The sequence below is a fragment of the Eptesicus fuscus genome, chromosome 9 (genome assembly GCF_027574615.1).
Source record: "Eptesicus fuscus isolate TK198812 chromosome 9, DD_ASM_mEF_20220401, whole genome shotgun sequence".
Taxonomy (NCBI): domain Eukaryota; kingdom Metazoa; phylum Chordata; class Mammalia; order Chiroptera; family Vespertilionidae; genus Eptesicus; species Eptesicus fuscus.
The window spans coordinates 85,003,264-85,024,371 of record NC_072481.1 but is presented as its reverse complement, the minus strand read 5'-3'; the positions used below and the strand labels follow the sequence as shown (position 1 = coordinate 85,024,371).

At 46.8% G+C, this 21,108-nt stretch overlaps 1 protein-coding gene across 1 annotated transcript in view; it reads left to right on the top strand.

The window, feature by feature from the left end:
* LOC129147099 (N-acetyllactosaminide beta-1,6-N-acetylglucosaminyl-transferase-like) overlaps nt 1-21,108 on the top strand; it is a 37,740-nt gene that overhangs the window by 1,757 nt on the left and 14,875 nt on the right. The window lies entirely within an intron of this gene.

Below are 21,108 nucleotides of genomic sequence, written 5' to 3'. Positions count from 1 at the left end.
CATTTTCTAGCTTATTATCTGCTGTGTCCTCAATGTTTAGAACACATAGTAAATGCTCAGTAAATATATATTAGGTGAGTGAGTGAATGAATGAATGAATGAATGGCAAAGTATAAGGCTTTACTATGGTACCACAGCTGCTTCCCAGTAAACTGAGAAATATATGGACTCATGCCTGTACCGTTTCATAGGTGTAGACTTACACACACACACACACACACACATATGTATATATATTTTTGATTTTTATTTTTTACTTCAGATAAATAATGAGGTTCTCGGAGAAGCTCTTTTCTTTTTCACCAAAAACATTTCTATTTTCCCTAAGGGAGTAGATCAACTATTTTTAAAACCATTTAAAACACAATAGGATTTCTCCTGAAGGAAACAGCATGCTTTGAACTCCATGAAAAATACAAAATGGATCTCTGATGAACTCGACAGCATTATTATGGCAAGAGAAAGGCAATCATTGTTCTGGTTATTGGGCGGCTGCCAAGTTGGAAGCACTGGTCGGTGCTCTCAGCTGCAGGGCAGGGCCTGCTGGGCGACAGGCACGCCAGTGACCTCTGGAAAATACCGTGTTTGGGCTCTGAGTCCGGGTGACTGGCCTGGGGACCAGGGCTGGCTTTTGTCCTGCGCATTGTCTTCTGCCTGACCTCCCTCTCCCGTTTTTTTTTTTTTTTTTTTCCATTATTGACATTGAATTTGAGGCTATTAGGTACTTAGAGGCTGATTTTCATAGTTAAATATTTATCCCCTTTCTATTTTCACGATTCCCTTCAGATTTACAAAAGTTTTGTCCTAGCTATGTGTTTCCTTAGCTATCACACTGAGATGAAGGCATTTCATAATGTAGCAGAGCCTGAATTGTCACTTTTTAAGAAAAGAAAAGCATGGGTTTTGATTAGCATTAAGTGTCTGTGATTGCTTTGACAGAAGGGACGGCCAGTCTTATCAGTGTCAAAGCAGTGTAAGAAAATGAAGGAAAAAATAAACTTCCACCAGCCCCCTTTTTTCCTTAGCCCCTTTCTCCTTCCCCAGCCCTAATCAAATAGACCAAGTGGGAGACCAAGGACGATACTTAGAAAGGCACAGGAGAGAAAACCTTGTTTGCTATAGGTCTTCAGCATAGCACGCTGGCTCTGTCACAGCATCAATAGGACCCCATGTAAATCACGTAACCTCTTGGAACCTCACATCTCCTAGCTACAAACTGGGGGCCCCGGTAGGAAGACCCCTTTTGTTCCTACACATGCTTTTCCTTACAGAAGATGCAATGCCCAGACCACATACACACCCAGCCCTCGGCTATCGGGAATTCTTAGGAAGCTGAAAGTGCTGGGGCGTCTGGACTCCGAGGTGCCCATTTCCTGTGGTGAATGTATTCCATTTCCCTTGCAGGAAATTGGGGGTGAGAGTATCTCCCCAGGGAGGCAGGTGAGCGCAGCCCTGTTCAGTGGGCTGCCAGGTCTGATTCTGCAAGGCAAGCTTTTCAGGATGATATGACATTTCCTGGGGCTTTGCCTCCTTCCTTTCTTAGACTCTAGATGGCATCCTGGGTCAGGGACACGGCAAAAGCAGATACTGCTGGTAGGGGGCCTTCCCGAATTACTAGTGATTAAAGGAAAACAGGCAAACACTCCAGCACCGGTGTTGGCGATCTCATCGAAGGCGAAGTAAATTCCATCACTCGCTCCAGGAACTCCCGAGGGTTCACCCGTGAGCATTCTTTGTGATTTAAGATTTGCTGTGTGAATCTGCTGCTTTATTGCCAGACAAGCTTGAACCACATCGGTTCTCCTCTTTTCAGTGTCACGTGTTCAGGGTAAGTTCTGTAGGAGAAGCAGCAGAAGCATCCAGTCTGCTTGCTTCTCTCTTTCTCCTCAACGTCCTAACTGAAAGTGTTTGCATTAGAAAGACCCTGCACAGGCCTACGGGGTTCCCTCCAGCACCCACAAGAGTAATGATTAGGACCCTCTAATGAGATATCAGAAAACAAAGTGAAAGTCGTTTGAAATTGGTGGAACTCAAAAAAGACATTTAAGAGAGGTGGCACTACATCGAGTATCTTCACGCTGCTCTTACCTTGCCTTTCTATTGAGAAAATGACTTGCCTCTTGGTTTTCAACCCTTAGGCCTTCCCCATATTGCATTGGAAATAGAAACGGTGGGGCCAGAACCAGTCCCTTAGGAGCCCCAGTCTCACTTCCTTCTTCAGGGAGGCCAGACAGGGTGGCTGTCAGTCTGTCCTCTGTGGCTGGTGGACAGACATATTGTCTAGACCCCTCCCTCTGGCCATATTCTCAAAGGAAACCCAGGAGCACAGCCTTCTTGGACTCAGTACAAAACATCCTGCCCTGCCAGCAGTACCCCCCCCCCCCCCCCGCCCCGCAACCCCCCAATGCTGGTGCACGCATATTTTCTAACTTCTCAGATCCTTGTAATTGTTGCTACTATGTCACCTTGAGAAAAGCCCATTTTCCCTAGCTTTTCTGGTTTTTCCTCTAGCATTTCCTTTTCCCTACCTGCTCCAGGGCAGGGTGTCAGTGGCCATTTAGATTTTTGCCTCAAGTCTTGTGGGGTTGTTTAGCGTCTGCAGAAGCTGGTGGTGTCCTGGTTTTCTCCCTTCCCAGGGCTGCATCGTCCACTGGTCCCACTCAGGGCGGGGCCATCTCCACTGAGAAGGCAAAGCTGCTACAGGATTTGGCTTCAGCTCCTTTTCTCTCTAAGTTTGTTCTTGTGAATTTTCACTCATGCATGACTCTGACCTTTCTCATGCCACGATGTGTTTCTTCCACAATGTTTTCATTTGCTTCTCTTCCTTTTTCCACTCTGTATACATTTTTTCAGAGCTCCTTTGTCAAATAAATTATCTCAACCTCAGAAGTGACCGCATGGTCACATTTCCTCATTTTTGCTTCAATTCTAAAAATAGCATGCTTCCTACTTGGATTTATATTGCTTTTTGAACTTTGAGTTTTATTTCTTTGTGCACATTCTTCGGGAATGTGTTGTCACTCTCTGAGTTGCAAGTGACAGAAATGCAACTCGAAGTTGCTTCAGCAGGCACCAGAACGTACTGAGTCACAGAATTAAGATGTGCAAGGATGGGCTCCAAATAAAGCTGGATCCAAAGTTGGAACAGTATTTTCGGGACTTTTTCTTGGCAGGTCATCTCTCTGTGGGGAGACCAGCCATCCCTGTTTGCCCAGGTCTGAGGGTGGGTCCTGGGAATGGGTCTTTCAGGAATGTCAGACTGGGCGAGTTGGCCACCTTGTCTCTCTGCCTCTGTCCCTGGAGGTCTCATTGAAGCAGGTTCTCCCACAGGGGGTCAGAAATGGCCAGAGGTAGCTCCAGCTGTTTGGTTCTGACAGCTGGCACTTCTAGGGGAAAGGAAAGTCTTTTCCCTGATCGTTTTAGCGACAGCTTGGGGGAGTCCTCGGGCTTGTTAGGCTGGGTCCAGATCCCTACCCCTAAACAATTCAGGGGGATGAAGCATGCCGGCCAGCCTTTCTTGGGCCGCTTTCTCACACTAGAGCTAGAGGTCAGGGGCAGGCTCCGGTGGAGGACGGCTAGCTACTCAGGGTGATGCTGGGCAGACAGCAACACAGAGCACTGCACCATGGTTCCCTGTCCTGCAGGCAGAGTTGTCCTGATCATCTGCACACATCAGAGGGGCAAGATTTAATGCAGCGATTTTCAACCTTTTCACCTCACGGCACATACACTAATTACTAAAACTCGGCGGCACACCAAAAAATATTATATATTTTGCCAATCTGACCAAAAAATAGGTATAATTTTGATTTCTTCACAACAGACGCCTATTGTTGTATTGGCTGTTGTCATTTTTTTATTTGACGATTTTAAGGGAAAAGAGGGCAGTGCCCCTGACTAAATAGTCAGGTATTGCATGCTTTAAAAATTCTGGCAGACAGACATGGAAGCATGGAACAGAGTGCGGAATCTCAGAGGGAAGGTGGGGGAGAGTGGGTGGGGGAGAGGTAATCCACCAAAGACCTTGAATGCGTATATGCATAACCCATGGACACAGACAATAGGGTGCTGAAGGCTAGGGGCGGGGGCGGGGGCAGGCTGGAGAGGGTTAATGGGGGTAAAAAGGGGACATATGTAATACTTTCAACAATAAAGAAGTATTAAAAAAAAAAAATCTGGCAGCACACCGGTGGAAAATTGCTGATTTTTTTTTTTTAAATGAATCTTTATTGTTCAGATTACAATTGTTTCTCCTTTTTCCCCACATATCTCCCCACCACCCAGTTCCCACCCCCCTCTGCCCCTACCTCCCCCCCGCTGTCCTTATCCATAGGTGTATGATTTTTGTCCAGTCTCTTCCCATACTCTCCACACAGACACCCCTTTCCCCCTGAGAATTATCAATCCACTCCCATTCTATGCCTTTGATTCTATTAAGTTCACCAGTTTATTCTGTTCATCAGATTTTTAATTCACTTGACTTTTAAATTCACTTGTTGATAGGTATGTATTTGTTGTTCATAATCTTTATCTTTCTTCTTCTTTTTCCTCTTTTTAAAGAATACCTTTCAGCATTTCATATAATACTGGTTTGGTGGTGATGAACTCCTTTAGCTTTTTCTTATCTGTGAAGCTCTTTATCTGCCCTTCAATTCTGAATGATAACTTTGCTGGGTAGAGTATTCTTGGTTGTAGGTTCCTGCTATTCATCACTTTGAATATTTCTTGCCACTCCCATCTGGCCTGCATGGTTTCTGTTGAGAAATTAGCTGATAATCGTATGGGAGCTCCCTTGTAGGTAACTAACTGTTTTTCTCTTGCTGCTTGTAAGATTCTCTCTTTGTCTTTTGCTCTTGGCATTTTAATTATGATGTGTCTTGGTGTGGTCCTCTTTGGATTCCTTTTGTTTGGGGTTCTGTGCGCTTCCTGGACTTGTAAGTCTATTTCTTTCATCAGGTGGGGGAAGTTTTCGTTCATTATTTCTTCAAATAGGTTTTCAGCATCTTGCTCTCTCTCTTCTTCTGGTACCCCCATAATTCTGATGTTGGTTCGCTTGAAGTTGTCCCAGAGGCTTCTTACACTATCTTCAACTTTCTGAATTCTCTTCTCTTCATACTTCTCTGGAGGAGTATCCTTGGCCTCTTTGTATTCCAAATCTTTGAGTTGATTCTTGCAATCCTCTAGTCTGCTTTTGGGTCTCTGTATAATATTTTTTATCTCAGTCAGTGTATGTTTAATTTCTAGTTGGTCCTTTTTCATATCCTCGAGGGTCTCATTGAATTTATCGGCCTTTTCCATGAAATTCTTGAAAAACCTTATAACTGTGGTTTTGAACTCTATGTCCAGTCGCTTGTTCTCCTCCATTTCTTTGGTTTGTGATCTGTTTCCTTGCCTTCTCATATTCTCTGCTTCCCTGAGTTGGTAGGGTAGCTTTGTGTACTAGATGTCCTATTGGTTCAACGGGTCAGCCTCCCAGTTACTTGAGATGGACACTCTTGGTGTACCCTTGTGTACTGTGTGTCCCAGCAGGAGCTACAGCAAGAACTAGTTTTCTCCTCCTTTGCTTGGGCGGTTTTGGAGCAGTCTGACTGGAGCTGCAGCTAATTTGGATGAGCTGCCACAGAACAGGCCATTTATATGCAAAAGCCGCTGTGTGGAGCCTGGGCGGGTTTGTAGAATGTGCGGGGCGGGGCCTCAGGGCTGGGCGGGGTCTCAGGGTGTCACTAGGTTGGGGCGTGGCCAACGGCGATGGCTGGCGTCTCTGCCTTTCCACGTTTCCAAGTCCCTGCGCCCCGTGCTCCAGCGCAGTAAACAATGATTGCTGGGCACACCACTGCAAAAAAGTCACTCTCACTTTCCGACCCGATGGCCGAGAGTCCAGCCTCTCCCCGTAGGTGTCTGGGTCCCCCGAGTGTCCCCAGAAACTGGATTTCAGAGCGATCGGGAGCTTGTCTCCCTGCGGGTTGAAGAAAAACCGCGCGCCTAGTCGCCCGCTGCCAGCCCGATTCGCGTGCCTCCGTACCTCAGCTCCCCAGCGTTTGTGCTCCTTTCTTTTCCTAGTTGTAAATCTTCCACTCAGCCAGCTTTCCCGTGGTTGTGGGTGGTAGATGCTCTGTCCCTTAGTTGTACCCTCGAAATTGTTGTGTGGGGCAGCAGATTAGCTGCTTACCTATGCCGCCATCTTGGTTCCTCTTTCCCCCGAAAATTGCTGATTTAATGAGATACATAGCTGTAAGAGCTTGAGCTATTTAACTTGGAGGATCCTAACTGAACTGCTTCTGTGGAAGTGGCATGAGTTCAGTGAGCATAAACACATTTTTCCTCATAAACACATTTTTATTTATTTATTTATTTATTTATTTTTAATTTCTTTATTGATTAAGGTGTCACATATTTGTCCTCATCCCCCCAATCCCATCCCCCACCCCTCCCCACGGATGCCCCCACCCCCCTGTTGTCCTTAACCATTGGTTAGGCTCGTATGCATGCACACAAGTCCTTTGGTTGATCTCTCCCCTACCCCCACCCTTCCTTACCCTCCCTCTGAGGCCCGACAGTCCGATCGATGCCTCCTTGTTTCTGGGTCTGTTCTTGTTCATCAGTCTATGTTGTTCATCATTTCCCCTAGATGAGTGAGATCATGTGTTACTAGAAATATACTTATAAGAACCGAATGTGAGACGAGCAATAATAGTTATGCTGACAGGCAAATGAATCAGTCTGTAGTGAGTTTCTTTCTGGACCAACAGTTCTTTTGAGACCCAATTTCAATGTCCACCAGTTTCTTCTGTGTACATGTCGGCACTGACTTTTCAGCTCTGGATGGTGGACAAATGGTGGTAATGCAGGTCCGACTCTCTCTGGTTTGGTCTCGCCTGGACCCAGGGGCGCGGCTTCACCCGGACTCAGGGGCGCGTGGCCTCACCCGGACCTGGGAACCAGCATCACCCGGGCCCCGGGGCGCGTGGCCTCACCCAGACCCAGGTGTGCACGGCCTCACCCGGTCCCGGGATCCAGCCTCACCCGGACCCAGGGGTGCGTGGCCTCTCCCGAACCCAGGGGCGTGGCCTCACCCGGACCCGGGACCCAGCCTCACCCGGATCCAGGGGCGCATGGCCTCACCCGGACCCCGGGGCGCACGGCCTCACCCGGACCCGGGACCCAGCCTCACCCGGATCCAGGGGCGCACGGCCTCACCCGGACCCGGGATCCAGCTACACCCGGACCTAGGGGCGCGTGGCCTCACCCGGACCTAGGGGTGCGTGGCCTCTCCCGTACCCAGGGGCGCACGGCCTCACCCGGACCCGGGACCCAGCCTCACCCAGATCCAGGGGCGCACGGCCTCACCCCGACCCGGCATCCAGCTTCATCCAGACCCCGGGACGCGTGGCCTCTCCCGGACCCAGGGGCGCACGGCCTCACCCGGACCCGGGACCCAGCGGGGCTTCGTCTTCTTGATCCCAATTCCTGTCGGTCAATTCCCTCTCAGAAATTCCTTCGGCCATTTTCTCAAAGCTCCGGGGCGGCTGCCACGGAACTTGCTGGGCAGCGGGCTCGGTGAAGCTCCGGTGCGCCCAGTGCGCGGCGGCGGGCTGGTCCGAGGTCGCTGTGGCGGCACTCGGGTCTGCAGCGGCGACCAGTCGCCGGGCGAGCGCACCTGGATCCAGGACCCAGCGGGGCCTCGTCTTCCCGATCCCAACTCCCATCGGTCAATTCCTTCTCAGCAATTCCTCCGGCCATTGTTCTGGATGGTGTCTGCTCTGTTTTCCAGTTGTAGTTTCAAAATTGTTGTGGTAGGCAACAATCAGGCGTCTGCCCTATGCCGCCATCTTGGTCCTCCAGAAGATTCTTAGGTAACCTTATAAATGTGGTTCTGAACACTGTGTCGTCCATTAGTTTACTTTCCTTCATCCCTTCTATTCGTGACCTGCTTCGGTGTCTTCACCTTTTGGCTGCCTCCCTATAGCTCAGCTTCCCCAATCTCCCTAGGTGGTCGCTCTTGATACCCCCCTCTGTGGGCTGAGTGCAAAGTCTTGCTGTTGTTAAGCCTTGATTGCTGTTGGTACACTGGGAGGATTTGACCTCCAGTCCAATTGGCTGTGAGGATCAGCTGTGTCTATGCCGGGAGACAGCCTTATTCAACTAGACTTGCAAAATTGTAAAAGCCTCTGTGCTCAGCTTGGATGGGGAGGAGTTTCAGGGTGGAGCCTACAGCCTTGGCTTCCCGTCAGCCCCACCCTATGAGGTTCCTGTGTCTCAGTGTCCCTCTGTACTCCCTGCAAACACCTCTGAGAGAAAAGCGCCCTGGAGTTTCGCCCGCTGCCAAACAGTCTAGTCTCTCCCCCAATGAATCTGGATTCCCAGATTCTCGCCCGGAACTGGGGTTCAGTGCAGTCAGAACTGGGGTTCAGCATGGTCTGGAGCCCCTGTCTCCTCCCCGCCAGGGCAATTCAGCGGCACAGGCAACAGTTTGTCCTCTGCGCGCATTCACATGCGCGCCTCCAGAGCTCTGCCTTTCGCCACTCCTCTGTGTTTCTGCCCCACAGCCCAGATTCCCCCAGCATGAGCCTGGCTCCCCAGGGTTTCGCCCGGAACTGGGGTTCAGTGCAGTCGGAGCTGGGGTTCAGCACAATCTGGAGCTTTTATCTCCTTCCTGCTAGAGAACGCCAGCCAGGCCGTCAGCCGCCCCTTCCTCTCCGGCTCCATCCTCCCCGCACGTGCGCGTGCTCGTGTCTCCGCCCGTGTCTCCATACCTCAGGCTTTTACAGCTCCTCTGATTTTCCTTGTGGTTTTCTCTTTCCTTCTAGTTGTGGGCATTTCAGTCAGCCAGCTTTCCTGTGGTTCTGGATGATGTCCATTTTGACTTTTAGTTGTATTTTTGAAATTGTTGTGCCAGGCTGTAGGTTAGGTGTTAACCTATGCTGCCATCTTGGTTTCAGCTCCATAAACACATTTTTAATAATGTTACTTTATTATATTTGGATAGTACTTAATTTGCAAAAGGATTTCTTGTACATTAGCTCCTTTAATTTTTATAAGAACCCTGTAAGAGAATTATTGTTCCCATTTTGCAGATGAGAAAATTTAAAATATGTGACTTGTTCAAAGACAAATATTACATATACCTAGCAAGAAATAAGAATAAAAGGAAACATCTAGGGGAAGGAGAGGTAAGACTAATGTTATATATTTACATAAAATTGAATCTAATTTTACAAAGTCTTCATTTAATTATTTCAGTAAAAGTGTTCAGAAGATGAAACTTAGCTAATTTTAAGTTTCATTAAGCTTATGGAATGACTAGAGGCCCGGTGCATGAAATTCATGCACAGGTAGGGTCCCTAGGCCTGGCCGGCTATTGGGGCGATCGGAGCCTTCCTTTTCGGGCTGCCTGCTGGGGCCTTCCTTCATTCCGTGCCGCCCCCTGGTGGTCAGCACATGTCATAGCAAGCGATCAAACTCCCAGTCTCCTCCTGAGGGAACACTTTGCATATTAGCCTTTTAAATATATAGATTATATACTTAGACCCACCCAAGAATAATTTTCTCTTGTTTCTTCTGTCATCTTGGTATTTAGCCCATTTTCCCACTCCCTCAAGCTGTTGCTAAAACTATTGCTGTTGTTGAACTTTTGGCTTTTTCATGTGAGCAGAGGTACGGAAAGATGAGGAAACTAATGTTTATTGAACGTCTGCCTGTGGGTCTGCATTACCTCAGTTTAATCTTCCCAAGAATTTGTCCAGTTGGAACTTAAGTCCACATTTTACAGATGTGAAGGTGGGATCAGAGGGGTTGAGTAATGTGCCCTGCTAAGAAGCAGAAAGCACAGTAAAGGAGAGGGCACGTGCAACAGGCACCTCAAATTCTACACGCTCAGACGTCAGCTCCTACACTCACCTTGTGTGCCCCTGAATTCAACACCATCCTCTGTTAGCTCAGACCTACAAACTGGCTTCTCTCTCTCCTTAATTCTCATCACTCCGATCCCTGTTGATTTGCCTTTCCATGGAGCTTGAAGAGAACCAGGTTGGAATCCTAGCTACTCCATCACCGGCCTGTGGCCTGACATTTTAAAGCGCAGCCTCAGAGTATCAGTGTAGCATAGATGTTGGAAGCTTGGGCCCTGGAGCCATACTGCCTGAATTTGAATCCCTCCTCAGCCATTGACAAGCTGTGTGACCTTGGATAAGTTGCCTCAATTTGGGGGGCTCAGTTTCCCATCTGTAAAATAGAGAAAATAATAATATTTATATGAAATATGTGAGGCGTAAATGAGTTGGACCAGCACATGTTTTAAGTGTTAATTTTTATAATTGTTGTTACTGTTATTATTGAGCACTAGAACTGCAATAGTATGGGGATATGGTAGTGAATAAAACAAATAAGATTCCTACTCTCATGAAGTATATTTTAGAAGTGGGACACAGATAATAGAAAGTAGACAGAGAAGGTAATTAGAAATTATGGTAAGTGCTATAAAGAAAATGCAGGCTGATACAGGAAAGGAATATATATATATTTAATTTATTTTGGTTATTGTTGTTAATCCTCACATTAGGATATTTTTTTCTATTGCTTTTTCAGAGAGAGTGGAAGGGAGGGAGGGAGGGAGGGGGAGAAAGAGAGAAACATCGATGTGAGAGAGAGAGCCACATGGGCTGGTTGCCTGCCACACGCCCACAGCCCAGGTACATGCCCTTGACCTGGAATCTTGACCTTTGGTGTGCGGGCCGAGGCTCTAACCATCAAGCAACACTGGCCAGGACTAACTTATCTTTTAAATGGAGCGGGTCAGGGGATGCTTCTTGGTGAAAGAAGCACATGAACGGTACTTCCTGTATGAAAATGAGCCAGCTGTACACTTGGGAAAGAGGCTCCATGCAGAGGGACGAGGGCTGGCAAAGGCCTTGAAGAGACAAGAGCGCCCTGTTCAGGAGCCGGAAAAGCAGCCCTGGTGGCTGTGGCTGAGTGAGCGAGGCGGAGGGCTGGACCAGGCATGACGTGAGCAAGGTCCATGTGTGAGAGCCACAGAGATGACGTGGCCTGGCAACACCCTGTTCATAGGGTTATTGGCAGAAGCAGCAAGACAATGTGTGCAAGTGTTTGGCATGGTGCCAGGTACGGAGTCAACAGTCAATAAACTGGATCTGCTATTAACCTCCTCTCCATTGATCTGCTCTTGGCCTCCTCTCTATGTCTGGTTGCCATCTCTCTCTCTCTCCATCTCTCTCCTGCAAGGGTCTAATTTCTTCCTAAGTACTTTCCCTGAATCTATCCTCAGTCTGTCTAAACCCATTCTCCACAGGGACAGGATGACCTTCATAAAAATGCACCTTGAGCCCTGGCAGGGCAGCTCAGTTGATTAGCGTGTCATTGAGATACACCAAATTTGCAGGTTCCATCCCCGGTCAGGGCATATGTAAGGGTCAACCAATAAGTGCATAAATAAGTGGAACAACTAATTGATGTTTCTCTCTCACTCCCTTCCTCTCTCTTTCTCTCTCTAAAATAAATTTTTTTTATAAAAAGGGCACCTTGCCGAAACCGGTTTGGTTCAGTGGATAGAGCATCGGCCTGTGGATTCAAGGGTCCCAGGTTCGATTCCTGTCAAGGGCATGTACCTTGGTTGCAGGCACATCTCCAGGAGGGGGTGTGCAAGAGGCAGCTGATCGATGTTTCTCTCTCATCGATGTTTCTAACTCTCTATCCCTCTCTCTTCCTCTCTGTAAAATATCAATAAAAATATATTTAAAAAAAAAAAAAGGGCACCTTGACCATGCGATCACATCTCTCTCCTTTTTAGAAACCTTCTCTGGATCCCTGTCACTTCTAGCGTGACATGCTCATTACAGCCTGGCCCCTTGCTTTCCAGTGCCTTCTCTCAGTAGGCACCCCATCCCATCCTGCACTCCAGCTCCACCGGATGGCTTGTGGGTCCCAAATGTGCCCCTCCCACCTGCCCTGCCTGATTCACGCACGTCCTTCTGCCAGAACGCTCTGGAATGCTCTTCGACCTCCTCCCTGATCACTTTACTTCTAATCCAGCGTTCTGTCCCCTATTCACAAGGCAAAGTACAGAATTGCTCTTTTCTAAAGTCGTTTTTACTTAGAAAGGCAGATGAGGTCAAAGTGCTACAAACTAATTATCAAGGATGGAAGCCCTTGAGTGACATTTGTCCGCCCTTTGACTCTGTCTGGAACTTTCAGCCACCACTCGCAGCGTTGTGAAGAAGAGGTTGTATGTTGCCAACTGTGCCAAAGGGCACAGCTTGTTATAAACCCTCTTTGAGAAACTTGTATTTAAATGGATAATTCTGTTCTTTTCTGATTTTTGATTACCAACTATTAAATGGAGTCTTGGATAAAAGTTGATTTTAGAGCCACTCTTCTCAGCAAAATTCAGAATTAGGGAAATGCAAGCTTTCAGTAAACATCCCCCTTAAGTCTTTCCTCGGTTTGCTTTTCTGCTCATACTGTTCTTTCTCCCTCGGTGAGCTCATTTCCACCCACAACTAGCCCCGTTTCTGGGGTCCCAGGCCCTCTCCCACACTTCTCCCTGTCTTTGGATCTCCCTTCCTGCAGCTCCCTTGGGAACCTGCCGACATGTCCCCCCCCACACCCCACTAACACACGTCTCCAGCATCCCTGTGACTGGCACGGCCATTCTGCAAGTGAGCCAGCTTCGCCCGGTGCAGGCTCCCATATCTAATCAGCACATTCTGCACATTCTGTCTGTGACGGGTTTCTGGGGAGCGGCACCCTCCCTATTCCCATCACTCCTGCTCTAACTCGGCCCTTCACGCTTCTCAAGTAGATTCCCAGACCCTGTCAAGGGTTCTCTCAGGCCCAGGTCTCCCTCTTCAAACCATTCTGACACTCTTGACATATTTTGCTTCCTAAGGCATAGCTCTGAGAATAAACTTCTCGATCCCAAAAGCTTCAGTGAGTTCGACAGCTTCTTGAATTATTCAGTATAAACATCTCAGTGAGGCATGTTGGATATCAGTATATCCCTATTGGATATCACCTCAGTAGCACCAGTCTGACCCACTACCAGTTCTGACCGCTGCTTTCCCTGAAAGGGTCACTCCAGAAACACCACCAGGCCTTCGGGCCTTTCTGCGTGTCGTTACCTTTCCTCGGGCCACTCTCCTCCCTCTCTCCCATCTAAATAATGACCTTGCTGGGTCTGCATTCAGCGGCTTGTCGTTTAGGAAGCTCTTCCTGATCTTTTTTCTCAGTTGTACACCCTTGTATCCTTTGTTGTAACTCTCTTATGTCATTCTATAGTCTTTTTTGTATTATAATTATGGATGTACATACCATATTACCTTCACTGGGCTATAATCACTTTGAGGCCTTTTTTTGTTGTTGTTTTTTTGGCAGCCCAATTAGTGAGCATCCAATGGGATAAAAAATAAATATTTATTGACTTAAGTCAGATGGAAATAATTTTTAATATGCCCTTTGTGCTGCTGCCCAGCCAGCTGCGAATCATCACATCCACCTCCCCAACAGAGAGAGAGAGAGAGAGAGAGAGAGAGAGAGAGAGAGAGAGAGAGAGAGAGGAGAGAGAGAGAGAGAGAGAGAGACTAGATTACCCTGTCAAATCCTGAGGGTCTGCCTCAGGTAGCATCTTCTAGCCATGCTCAGGTTTCCCGGGACATTTCCCGACGTCCTTTCTGTTTCTGGTCAACAGCAATGGGACTGTTCTGTGCTCTCTCCCTCTGTCTTTGCAAAGCATCTGGCTCATCTTGGGGATGCTTCTCAACGCCAAGCTCATTTTGGGGGCAGCACCGGCTCAAGCCAGACTGCGCTTCACTCTGAGGCCCACCACCCATGCACTTAGCAGATGGGTGTCTTACTCTGCACCAAAGAAATAAAAAGAGCAGCCCAATCGCAGAGGCCTCTGCTATACAGACCAATCTGGGCTTTTATAAGGCTGCTTCTTTGTTGGAATTACCCTATCATTTGGTGAAGCAAATGACCCTGCTAAGATTTGGAGAGATTTTTCCCCCCGCGTCTCAGAGTGGACAGTATGCAATCTTAGAAAGCTAACTCCAAAGCAGCAAGTATTAATTACTTCCCTAACTAACCATTTCTTAGTGTGGTTTCTCAATGCCAGACCACTTACAAGCCTCTCTTTTCCTCTTCTGACCCACACAGTGTGTGGCATTCTTTTTGGAGATGCTTTTGAACAAAACTATGAGTGGCAAAAGGTTTTCCTCAGATGCGTTTACCCTGCATCCACTTTAAGCACCGCATTTTCAGAGAATGGATAGATGATAGCCATTCCCCGTAATCTTTCTCTTCAGCCAGATTTGAAACATCGAAACGTAACTGTGAACATATCCAAGGACAAAATGGTCATCTTTGCAGCAAGCTAAAGACACTCAGATCATCTAATGCAGTTAGCTTTCTAGTTATGTCTTCTGTAGCCACCCCTTCCTTAGCCCCAATCCTCAAAAATTCCTCTTTCATTGAAATTCTGTAACTTTCTCCTCAGTTCAAGTCAGGGCTCCTTCTTTGAGCTTCTTATGGTTCTACAGGCTGAAGGCTCTCCCGTGTCCCATGGGAAAACTGCCCACCCAGACCTGGAGTCCTGCGAGGTGTTGCGTGGTCTCCTGGACAGGTGGGACGCCTCCCATCTGGGTTCTACTCTCCTAGGACTTTGGTCTGAGCTAACTGCCCTCACCTCCAAGCCTTCTTGATTTATTTCTGGTCAGTTAGCCTACCACATTTTGGACTTTCCCTGCACTTACTCAATCTAACTGTAATTCCCCAGGGCAGTTTCCTGTAAGAAAACAGCTTCCTTTTTATTCTGAGCAGAAGCTATTATAATCACAGCATTTAGAGCTGAAAGGAGCCGTGGGGAGCACTAGTTCCAATCCTAACGTTGCATACATTTGGAAATTGAGAGTCAGAGAGATCAAACAGCTGGCTGATTATGATGTTCCATAAAATGAGTTAATATTTTCTGGCTACATTGCCCATTTATTAAGAATGTTAAACAAGCACTTCAAACACACACACACACACACACACACACACACACACACACACACACACACATGCAAAACACTTCCATTCATAAGACCCCACATGTTCCTATTAGCTCCACTTTACAGGAAGAAGATCTCTCAAGTCACATGTACTATAGAGGGAGGGGATTGTAGATACAGTTAACATGGTAACAACACAGTTCTTTTTCCTTTTAGGTTCTCCCAACATGAGATAGGTTGTTACTAAGGCATTCTTGTATCCACTGGGGAGCATCTATGTAGATAGAATGGTTTAAGTGCATTCTTTTCCGTTCCCTGTAGAGCTACCCCACAAATGTTAGTCACTTTGTTCCCATGCCTCAGTGGTTTGGGGAAGTGTCATGTAGAGTTTTCATGCATTACAGTTTGCAGACTTTTGATGATTTGCATGTTTCTCCCACACAGATGAATGATTTAAACATTTATTTTCCTTCCACACTGATTCGTTACGGAATCCCCTCTATAGGGTATATCTTTCAGCAGTGAGTGGGTAGGACCAATGGTGTCTCGGGTGACCAATTCATCTTGGTTTTCCCAGGACTCTCTCAGGTTTGGCATTGAAAATCCCAAGGCCTGGGGAGTCCCTCAGTCCTTGGTAAACCGGAACAGCTGGTCACCCTGGGTCCTGCCCCCACACATTGCTGCTCACCCTTCCAATGCCCAGGGCCCCTTGGAATCTAGAATTAGTGCCCTAGATATTTATGTTCCTCCAAATAGCACTGATCAATAAACTGGAAAAAAATTATCATCAAAATCACCCAGTCATGTAAGTCACAACACGTTGAAGACACTGTCAGCCACGAGGGCCCTAACCAGAGGCCAGGACTGAGCCTGCTCTGTTTATAACAAAGTTTCCATTGTTTTTGCAAAGGAAGGATAGAGTTTAAGGATGTCATCTCAAAGGATGGATTGGTAAACATAAAATTTGAATCTAAAGTCACTTTAACCAGGGGATAAATCAAGTGTGGAGATTTTCTTCAACTAAGTACAAACACAGGACATACCTCAGTGGCACACTTGTTTCAGCTTTAATTTCTAGGAAAGCAGAAGAAACATCTGCTTTTGGGGATTTATACAAGCATTCTGTCCTAACAAACGGTCTAAACTCAAGTAAACAACAGGTTCTGTGGGGAAGAAGCTAGTATGACAGTGGATAGAATAAACTGAAAATGAGTCAAGAAGTTAATAGAGCTATTAATATTAGAAGTTGGAGCAAACCACTGCCTATCTCTATTTGAAGAATGTTTTTTCATTTACTTAAAAATGTTCAGCCCCGCCGGTGTGGCTCAGTGTTTGAGCATCGACCTATGAACCAGGAGGTCACGGTTCGATTCCCGGTCAGGGCACATGCGCAGGTTGCAGGCTTGATCCCCAGTGTGGGGTATGCAGGAGGCAGCCAACCAATGATTCTCTCTCATCATTGATGTTTCTATCTCTCCCTCTCCCTTCCTCTCTGGAAAAAAATAAAATAAAATCAACCAATGAGTGCATGAGTGAGTGGAACAAGTTGATGCCCCACCCCCCAGAATCAATAAATAAAATTTTAAAAAATGTTCAGAAGATAAAGAGTATCTTCAAGACACACATCTCTGGCAGAAACTGAATTGTAAAATACTATCTTTTAGTAGAAATACCATATCATTCCCTTGTAACTTCAATTCATATTCAAAAATATGGCGTGGAACCCAGGCCAGAGTGGCTCAGTGATTGAGCGTCAACCTATGAACCAGGAGATCTCGGTTTGATTCCCTGTCAGGACACATGCCCTGGTTGTGGGCTCGATCCCTGGTGGGGGGTGTGCAGGAGGCAACCCATCAATGATTCTCACCACTGATGCTTCTATCTCTTTCTCCCTCTCCCTTCCTCTCTGACATCAATAAAAATATATTTTTTAAAAATATATGGGGTGGAGGAGTTTGGAGGTGTCTGGTCTGAGAAGCACCAGAAGAAAATGGACAGACCTTGGGCACACAAGGTGTTCTCGTGAATTTGCAGTCTTTTTTTTTTTTTCTCAGAGGAGACATTTGGAAACAGAAAAGTTGCATAGAAAGATAGTCACCTATTCTTTTCCAGGAAATGTAACAGAACATAGGCAAAGGCTAAATTTTTGCTTGTAGGGATTTTGTTTGTCTGCTTTGGATAATTAGAGTTAAATCTGGGCAACGAACCCCAGAAGGGAAAGAAATGTGCTACCGCAAGGAGGCTGCTGGGGAAGCAGAGAAAAGCAGTGTGGCCCCAGAAGAATGAGATAAACTGGGGAGGTGGCACGCGGAATAGGAGAGGAGAAGACGCCGAAGGCTTCTTCACCAGATTCACTTTCCACCACCCGGCTATTCTAGAAACTGCTCTTTCCTTTTTTTTTCAGTGAGTATTTTCAGACTTATAAATAATACTGATGAAACTACTCCTTTTTTAAAAGTGGGAAACTGAGACACGAGTGATCCTAAGAAACGTTCTTAAGGTCACACGATAAACAGCAGAGCCAGGTGTTACATCCTGCATCAAAGCCTTTGACTTCCCCACCATGCTGCCAAGTGGTGTCTTTCCTGGGGTGCACCGGCAGGCTGGCTCTCCAAAGAGGGAACCACGCGGACAGACGCAGTTTAAAAGAACAGGCTCTGGAGTCTGCCGTTGGGAATGAAGGGCGGTTCCCTACTTTGGTTCCCAAGCTGTTCTCACCAAACGCACTCAGGAAGGTGGACGGGTGTTTAAGGTCTCAGATAAGGTGAGTATGGCAACACAGAGAGAGATGACTCGAGATTTGCTGAGTACTTTTTAAAAACCTAATTTTTAAAACTGATTTCAGAGAGGAAGGGAGAGGGAGAGAGAGATAGAAACATCAATGATGAGAGAGAATCATTGATCCACTGCCTCCTGCACGCTCCCCTCTGGGGATGGAGCCTGCAACCCGGGCATGTGTCCTGACTGGGAACCAAATGGTGACCGCCTGGTGCATAGGTCGATGCTCAGCCGCTGAGCCACAGCAGCTGGGCTTTGGCCTATTCAAGCCAAGAATGATTTTACATTTTTACACGTTTGGGGAAAAAATCAAAAGAAGACTATTTCATGGCATGAACATGGTATGACATTGAGATGCCGATGTCCACAAGCAGTTTCTGCGGGGACACAGCCACCTAGCGTCATGGCTGCTTTCATGCTGCAGAGGCAGACCTGAGTGGTGGCCTCAGAGACCAAGTGGTCCTCAAGCCTGAAATATTCACTACCTGGCCCTTCCAGGTAGATTCACATGGTGTGCACACTTAGTATTTGCCTAACATTTTTTAGGAAAAATTTTGGTCATAAATTGTGAATTTTCTGGACAACCAAAAGCCCACCCTTTTGTGCACAAAATGGTTAAAAAACTATTTTGAATAAATATTTCAGAAATGCCTTTTTAAGTAGAATATGCAGAATATATGTAGAAGAGTTCTATTACTGCATTTATGTTTCTATTCCACTAAACGTTAGGACTCTTGTTTGCAAAGAAGGTCTGGTTGGCCCAGTGTTTTTGGACTGCTTGTCAGGGTGCCAGCCCTTACAGAGACATTAACTTATTTGATACTTACGAATGTTAGAGATAGTGTCAACAGTAATAAAATGGCCAGTCAGCTGTACAGATAAATGCCGGCCGTCCTGACGTTGAATGATCGTGCACTGATCTGCTTGTGGAGTTTTTCTTGGGCCTCCTTCATTCTCAGTCCATCACCCATTGCTGACAGCAGGGTGCCCGAGTCTACCAGTTCTACATCCCTCTTCCAATCGGTGGCTTCTTACCTGCTTAGGTCTGAGAAAGTTTAAGGTTTCTCTAAACGAAGAGTTAATAGGCTGGGCCTCAAGACGGGTTAAGCCGTTGATGCTTTCACCAGAGATGATGAACTGGCATCCTGGGGGCCAGTGGCGCATGTGTGTGCATGCACTTATATTTTAACATTTTGTTAATCTCTTGATGTCATTTAAAGAGTTTGGGAATTTTTAAAGATAAAATTCAGATTTCTCACTTCTCTTAAAATATCCGAAAGAGCTGGCGGCATTGGCCCCGTGGTGCAGCGTGGATTAATCGCGAGCGTTGAGAGGGAGCTGCGTGCTTTAGTTGGGCACAGCTCTTCACCCCGGTCCCACCCTCTCTTCACCAGGGTCCCACCCTCTCTTCACCAGGGTCCCACCCTCTCTTCACCAGGGTCCCACCCTCTCTTCACCAGGGTCCCCCCCTCTCTTCACCCCGGTCCCCCCCTCTCTTCACCAGGGTCCCACCCTCTCTTCACCAGGGTCCCCACCCTCTCTCTCGGTCCATGACTCTATGGCCGAGCATTAGCTGCCACTTGTGAACTCACTAGCTCTGTTTTTCCTTCCCTCCGACCAGCTTCACTTACTTCTGTATCTTGCCTGCCCGTACACATCTGAGTGTGTGCATCCAGCCTACAGCATGTGATCCTTGTTTTGGTTGCTGGGAGATCTTCTTTGCTTGTTGTGTCTCGCTTGTGGCCAGTGTTTGAGGTTGCCAGACAGATGCAACAGAGCCTCAGATGGGGAACAGAATGGCGTGAAGGCGATGGAGATGAGAGGACCCATCAGAAGCATTGCTTCGATTCCGTGGCCAGTTATTATGCCAAGAGAAGCAGTCTGAGGTAGAGAACTCTAAGGACTTGGGAACAAGTCAGGCCTGGCTTCCAACCCTGCCCCCCAGCAACCAGCATTCAATTTGCCTGTGATAGCCCAGCTGAGGTCGGGGCACCGCTCGGAAGGTTAATGAGAGCTAAGTGACTAAAGGGAAAAAATATCCCAGCCTTTGTTTGAGCTGAGCTGACTGTGCCTTGTTAGTTGCTGTCCTTGTCCTTGTCCTTGTTTGTGACGATAAGGTTATCCTGAGGTTGAGAGAGGCAGGGAGTGATACAAAATGTCCACCTGACAACACTTTTCAATATGTTAAGCAACTAAAGTGAAAAGAGCAGAACTAATGTCCTGGTTGGAAGTTAATATTTGAGCCCACCAATTATTTGCTGGAAGACAACGCCTGCTCAGTTACCATAGATAACAGGTAAAACAAACCTCCTACCAGGCCAGCTGCTAAAAACTCTAACCTCACTCTAACCTCGGGCTGTTTATCTAAACCACTGCAGATAAGGCAGGACACACTATAAGACTTTTTTATTACTGCTGTTTTGAATGTAAATCATGTTACACTCCCACCTGCAATGTGCTTTGATTCAGTCAGGATTAAAGACTGGCTGAGTTTGCTTTGCATGGGCATTCTCCAGAGCTCCCTACTGTAGGACCAAGGCTCAAGGCACAGAGAGGGGGAAAACAACAGCCTCCACTGAAAGCCCTTTGCCTCACTCCCCACCGGCAACCCCACCCTTGCTCTCCACAAGTCCTGCCAAGGAAGTATTTTGCAGAAAAGGGTGTGGCTCTAATAAGAATGAAGGAAAATGAAATCATCAAAATGGATTATTCAGTTCTGCCCTTTATCTAGTCTCATTCCTACTAATTCCTTCCCTACTCCCCTGGGTGGTGGTGGGGATAGTGGTGAGGGAGGAAAAGAGTGAAATTTAACCTTCATTCTTTTCGAGTGGGAGCACCCATTTCAGCCCATTTGAAAGCCTCAAGGAGGTGTTTTTCTGTTCCATTAGTAAGAACAGAAATCAAAATATCTGTTCATTAACAGGGCCAGAAATGGCTATTTTTCAAAAGAAAAACGACAACAGCAAAAATTGTTAATGCTTATTGAATAGAATATATGTGAACATACACATAAACCCTGAATAAGAGTTATCTCATTTAATGTTCTTAACCATGTGAAATAGCAACCACTGCTATGTTCCATCTGAAGAACCTGGTGCTTAGAGAGGCTATGTAACTTCACCCTTGGTGATCAGCTGGTCAGTGACCAGCTGGGATTTGAAGCCAATTAGACTGGCTCCAGCATCTGGGCTAGGGACCTGCAGATAGAAGGCGCTGGCTTCAATCCAGCTGAATGACTTAGAAGAAAAAAAAAAAAAAAATATATATATATATATATGTGTGTGTGTGTGTGTGTGTGTGTGTGTGTGTGTGTGTGTTTGTATATACA